This window comes from Paramisgurnus dabryanus, chromosome 2, assembly GCF_030506205.2.
Source record: "Paramisgurnus dabryanus chromosome 2, PD_genome_1.1, whole genome shotgun sequence".
Lineage (NCBI taxonomy): Eukaryota > Metazoa > Chordata > Actinopteri > Cypriniformes > Cobitidae > Paramisgurnus > Paramisgurnus dabryanus.
Window position 1 is genome coordinate 46,515,560 of NC_133338.1, and position 6,742 is coordinate 46,522,301.

A 6,742-nucleotide genomic window follows, 5' to 3' on the forward strand; every position below is an offset into this window, starting at 1 on the left:
AACAATATCAACTATTTTCTTATGTTGCTATTAAAATATTCAGCTGGTCATCTAGTTAAAGAGCACCTATTATGGGATACACGTTTTTAAACATCCTTTTGTGTGTAAGTGTGCATAAGTACATGCTAACGATATTCAAGAAGTACATACCTCAAAGAAAACGATGACACGAGTTATCGTCTCTAACGTTCGAGGACTACAAAAAACACTCGGATTGTAGGCAACAGTTTACTTCCTGGGATTGGTGACGTAGATAAGACCAACATTATCATAGTTCAGCCCTCTCTGCTTTGCTTGGGTACGCCCTCAAAGACGAGGGTGGGGAGCGCCGAGTCAGAAGAGAGCTAAAATGGCGGAGGTTGTGAGTTCCTGCTTTGACCCTGTTTGCAAGCTCTTGTTTCATTGTTTAAGCGATTAAATCTCTCGAGTAGACGCTGTCTCTTTAGATGCGAGGGCAAAATAGCACTTTATGGACTTCCACAGAGGACATCATGTTTAATACGGTTCCGGAAAAATCCAGTCAGAAGTTGTTCACGGAGTTTTCACAATAACTGCTTCTCATGAACCGAAGCTGGATTTGCGCGAAGTCTCCTCTTGAAATTTGGATTACTGCACTTCTGGATCACAGGCTGTAAGTATTCACGTTTATTATTTGCCTTTTACTGTACATTACGTAACCGGTAACCGGAGATTAACATAATGTGCATGTAGAGCTAAGCTTGCAAGCTAATTGTCTTGTGTTGTAATACTGTATTTCATAAACAACGTACCATATTTACACACGTGTATGTTGAATTATGCAGACTATCGTTTTTTTTATCTATGTTGGTTTAGACATGTTTACAAACTTGCTAAGTTGCTAAGCTAAATACAAATACAAATACCAGCTAAACTGTTACCGGTAATAAAATTTGTTCTCATGATCAAACTCAAGAAACTCTAAGTACAGATGATTTGTTTAAAGTTATATGTATTTTACTGTTGTATTTACTTGAAGCTTTCTTAGATTTTGAAACAAAGTAAACACGTAATGTATGTTGCTAATGTTGGGCCATGTAATATGTAATACATTAACGTTTTAATGAATAGTCTAACGAGTTATAGTCGTTGTACTCTATTGTTATAATATGTCTTTTTGACTGAATACATGTTTGTTTTATTTGTCTATATCCTAGATTCGCAGCTGGACACATCCTTCTACACTGTATGCAAACATGCAACATCATTACACACAGTACAAGGAGTCAGACTGGCATATGAGGAGCAAAGGTGTGTAACACACATGATGTATTTAGCTAGTGAAACCACTACCAGTCTTAGATGTATAACTGATGATGACAAAGTTTTTTTTCTCTGCATAATAATAGGAACCCAGGCAGTAGCATCGTTTCACAATGTTTCCATCACCATCATCAGTGGATGCCTTTGCTGTCCGTAGCCTGAGATTTCAGATTTGCAGCAAAAAAAATTTATTTTCTCATTTATTGGAATGCTGTGCAGGTATTTAAGTATTTTAGTAACTGTGTTAAATAAAGTAGTATTTACTTTTACAATAAATTAATTGCTTGTTTATATTTTACAGGTATTTGTACCTTGCAGCCATCCATTACAATGTCACCAAGCCGTAACAAAAGCAGGAGAGGGAAAGTACAAGGCTATGTTCCCAAAACACACAAGTGACATACCGTAAGCAGTAATGTTTTATTTCAAATACATTCATAATTAAAAACTTAATGTATGAAGCAGGGAAATAAATGATCAAAACAAAAGATTTATTGACTGCAATATTTCTACAGTTATGTGGAGGATGTGATCAGGCTTGTGTTTGATGAGGTATTTGAAGATAAACTGAAGGAAGCCCTGATTCCAATGGACCTGGCATCACAGTTTGAGAGACCTTCAAAGGAGGACGTGATTGCATGCCATCTTCAGTGCAGGGGTCGTCGAAAGCCAAAATTGTGACCGATCTGATCAGGAAGCTCCAAGCGTATCTGGAGAACAACACACGACAGGATGATAACCTTATAGTGTCGTCTTAAATAGCACCAGCTGACAAAGCTTTGATATGCCATTTATCTGAATAGATAGCTGTAAGAAATGAATTGAACAATTTTTGAAACAAGAGCACAATATGGTTACTAAAGTATGTTTATTTATATATTGTTTAACATTTAAATATATATTTGTAATAAATAAAAAAAACTTTTGACTGACTATTATATTTTCTTTAAAGTTACATCTTTTGTTCTTTTGGGTACTTTGTTACTATAATGATACTTTAGTGTTATTGGTTTAAAAATGTAATAAAACTTACTCTAGTCCTGCACCTCAAAGGCTTATAGTCGGTACAATAAATGTTCTGTGTGTAGGGATTTAGACAATTTGTGCAAAACCTGGATGATGAATCACGCAGGTAAGAGGCCCTGGAACATGTTGCATTCTCCTTAAAACCTAGTAAGTAAAAACATAGCACAGTCTTTCATAATAAAGTTTACCATAGTAAAATAATGTAGAACTAACATTCATTTCAATTAATACTTTCTTTGTGCTACATTTGGTGTTTCCATATAGTTTGCACAGTAAAATAGTATGTAAGCAGTATTTTATAATTAAGTTTACTATAGTAAAATAATGTAGAAATTACCAAGTGAAATCGTTTTATAATCATTTTAACAAATAATTTATATGTGCTACATTTGGTGTTTCCATATAGTTTGCACAGTAATAGAGTATGTAAGCAGTCTTTTATAATATATTTTACTAGAGTAAAATAATGTAGAAATTACCAAGTGAAATCGTTTTATAATCATTTCAACAAATACTTTCTATGTGCTACATTTGGTGTTTCCATATAGTTATGTAGTACGTTATAATTACCTTTTGGATGTCTTTGCAACACATTTTCATCTTCGTTTAGCATTCTGGCAGAGCTAAGGACACCTAAAAAAGTTAAATCCAATCGCGTTCATTGACGGAGATCGTTTATATCGTAACGGCCGTCTGAACTCTCTGGATCGAGCTTGAAGTGGTAAGGCAGTACAGACACCATCGTTTATAGAGAAATATAGCGCTTGTTTACGTTGCCTCTGAGGCTGTGACTCTCAGTCAGAATCTGTGTCAACCCACGCGTAGTCAGGGGCGTAACCTTTCAAACACACGCTGAACCCAGCTGACCAATAACAGTTGAGTAGTCATCTGACCAATCCGATTACACTAGACATTTTGGGAGGCGGAGACAGGAACTAAACCGAGCGTTTTCCAGACAGTGGGAAATCGGTGAGGTATGTAAGCAATTTATAAGACTCACAATGCATTAGTTCAAGTTTTAATAACATGTATGTACTATGGGATATTGCAATAACGTGCTAACGTGCCAATTTATTAGCATAATTGGTGCTCTTTAAGTTATCCATTAATTTTACATCACAATACATATCACTATTCCATTTCCCCCAGTATCGTGCCCCCCTCAGTTCACATGTTCGCTAAATGCATACAGGTACATAGTGTACTGTACGAAAGGCAGATCAGTATCTCTCAAGTTCCCAGTGGAAACAACTTAGCCGGACGTCAGCATTTTATCGTCTCTTCTGCCCGCTACTTTGCCGACAAGAAAATAGTGATAATAGTAATAGCCTTTTATTTCATTGTGTCTTTAATTCCTTCTTTATCTCTCAGGAGCTTAATAAAGCCTTTCTAACTCACTGTCAAGAACTAAAACAAACAAGGTTTGCTGGACCTGATGGAGAGGTCCAATTTGAGCCCATCTTAATAGAATCTATAATAAGCATTCAACTCAGCCATGATAGAATGCCACTGTATCTCTTGATAACGCTGAAAGCTCTGAGCGCTTGTGACACAGTCTGATGTATCTCCACTGATGGGCTCTGTCTGAGACTTGAGGATGAAAAAACTGGGGCATGTGTCTGTTTGGTTTGACCACTCTATTTGAGATTGTCAAACCTTTGTGTTGTTTTCAAGGAATCTTTTTAATGCGCTGAAAATATTGACTGCACTCTTTCAGGTTCCTGGTAGATCTGTGCAGCCTGATGCTCTTAAAAGATCATTTGTGGTTCTTTAGGAGACCATTCACAATGTTTCGGCGAACCCAAACGTGCTTCACTTGTTCCTCTGTTAGCTGATGATATCTACAGTAATCAGTGTGCGAACTGAAAAGCTTTATACTGTAAAACATCAGTTCTCAGATGTCCAACAATCACAAAGGTAACAAAAAAGAAAACATTGTCGGGGAAGAACTAACGACAACTACAAACCCTACTACAATAACTGAACAACATTTTTTTTGTAGTGTGACAGTAGCTCAGCTGCTTTGAAAATATTGCAGCTTTTTCAGTAACAAGCTCATTTTTTCAGCAGCATGTAGTGTTGTATTTTTTGTTCTGTAATTCGCTGTCACATTGTTTTGTGCAGCCTTACCAACCGAGCAAACAGAGGCAATTATCTTGAATATTCCTCTGCACTTTCTCTCTTTTTCTCTCTTTCCAAAACAGTGTTGAGAAGTAATTTCAGCAAATTGGTTTGTTGGTTTGTTTTAGCAAATCAGTTCATTCAGTCCAGCAAGTAATAGCAGTCATTTTAAGTATGTTTGTTTGTAACAAAATAAATATTTGCGCAACTCAAGTAAAAAAAATAATTTTTTTATTACCAATATATTAAACCATCTGTTTATGGTTTCATAAACTTCTAATGATAGAGTCCAGACATCAGCCTGTGTATGTGTTTTCTGTTTCAGATGAGGGAAATATACATGTGTTATGGATGGGACGAAAATGGGAAGTTTTCTGTGAATCTTAGTTTAGTTTATTAATTTATTTCAAACCTGCATTCAAAATTTTCTCACAAAACAACATAACAGGCAACATAACAAACATATTATACAAGTGCATGGTTTGAAAAGGAGGTGGACGAAGCAAATGCTATTATAATTCCAAACCCCCTCACATTCAACACAAAATACAATACAAAAACAATATCCAAACAGAATAATTCAAAAACAACAGTATTCTCATACAATACATGAAGTAAAATAAAATGTCACTATATAATGATATAAGACAAGCAGAAACAAAACAACACACACACTTACAAGAGACCCTGGCCCAAACACTCACTGACCCTCTTACCACTGACTTCATGCTGAGGGCATCTATATATTTCTTTAATACTTTTTTTAAATAACTTTTTGAATTGAATTTTATTTGAACATGTTTTTAATTCATCCTCCAAATCATTCCAAAGCTTCACTCCCTGCAGTGAGATACACATTGATTTAAGAGTGGTTCTATAATTGGGCAAATATTTATTTTTATTTCCTCTTAATGTGTAACTATGGTGAGCCTCTCTATCACGAAATAAGTTTTGAACATTAGTAGGCAAAGAGCTTTGAGATGCCCTAAACATAATTTGAGCAGTTTTAAAGTTAATCACGTCCTGCAGTTTAAGTTCATCCAGCTTTACAAACAATGGATTAGAATGATGTCTAGTGAACACCTGAAACAATCCTAATGGCCTTTCTCTGCAGAGTGACCAAGGGCTGTAAGTGGGTTTTATAACAGTTTCCCAGATTTCAACACAATAATGTAAATATGACATAATAAATGAGTGATACAGTAGAAGTCGAGCTTTAATATTTAATTTAGTAAATTACATGATCTTTTCATCATTCCAACACATTTAGCCACTTTTGTCCTCAGGTAACTTATGTGGTGTTTCCAAGAAATCTTTTCATCTATTATAACACCTAAAAATTTATTTTGTTGAACCTTTTCTATTAGTGTGTCTTCAATAACAATTTTAACAGGTATATTACATTTACGATTACTAAACAGGATAAGTTTTGTCTTTCAAATTCAATGACAGTTTGTTAGTTTAAACCAGGTTTTTAACTTTACCAATTCCACAGTTACCGAGCCCAGAAGTTGTCATCAGTACAAATAATATTAGTATCAAAAAGAATACATTTCATTTTCGTTGATAATTTACATATTTCATTAATATTCATTAGAAATAGAGTAGGTCCCAGTATTGACCCCTGCGGTACTCCATACGTTATTTCCAAGAACCCTAATTTAAATTGATCAATCTCAACAATCTGTCTCCTCTCGTCTAGATAGCTCTCCAACCATTTTTTGCTATTCCCCTTATGCCATAGTCCTCCGTCTTTTTTATTAAAATCTGATGATCAATGGTATCAAGGCCTTTTGGAGATCTATAAAGATTCCTAAAACAAATGTATTTCTTTCAATACCATCTGTAATTTCTTCCAGTAAATCAATGAATGCATGTGAAGTACATCTATTCTCCCTGAACCCATATTGACAATCAGATAATATTGGGTGTTTATCAATAAAGCTCCGGAGTCTATTGTCATATAATTTTTCTTAAATTTTGGAAAACTGTGGTAGGTGGAAAACAGGCTGATAGTTATTAAAATAATGTGTATCCTCTAACTTTAGAATTGGTATGTCATTTGCGATGGAAAAAGACCAAGTTGAAATGATAAGTTACAGATATATGTGAATGGGCCCGCCCCATACATACGTAACACAGGCAATGATGTTGGTTAGTAGACATGCCCCTTACTGCTGATTGGCTAAAGTGTGTTTTGTTAGTTGGCCCGACTCCCTTTTCCAAAGTGTTTTTCAAAAATCATGCACCGATCATCGATCTGAAAAGCGCTGTGTCCCTTATTGGCCAGCTACTCTGTACGTTATGATTGGCT

The 6,742-nt window shown here is 35.3% G+C and overlaps 1 long non-coding RNA gene across 1 annotated transcript; it reads left to right on the forward strand.

The window, feature by feature from the left end:
- The first annotated feature begins 601 nt into the window (after positions 1-601).
- LOC135778544 (uncharacterized) lies at positions 602-1,842 on the forward strand. Its single transcript, XR_010544579.2, has 5 exons — positions 602-631; positions 1,176-1,269; positions 1,368-1,500; positions 1,583-1,686; positions 1,797-1,842. It is a non-coding gene; the product is annotated as an uncharacterized lncRNA (long non-coding RNA).
- The last annotated feature ends 4,900 nt before the right edge of the window (positions 1,843-6,742 follow it).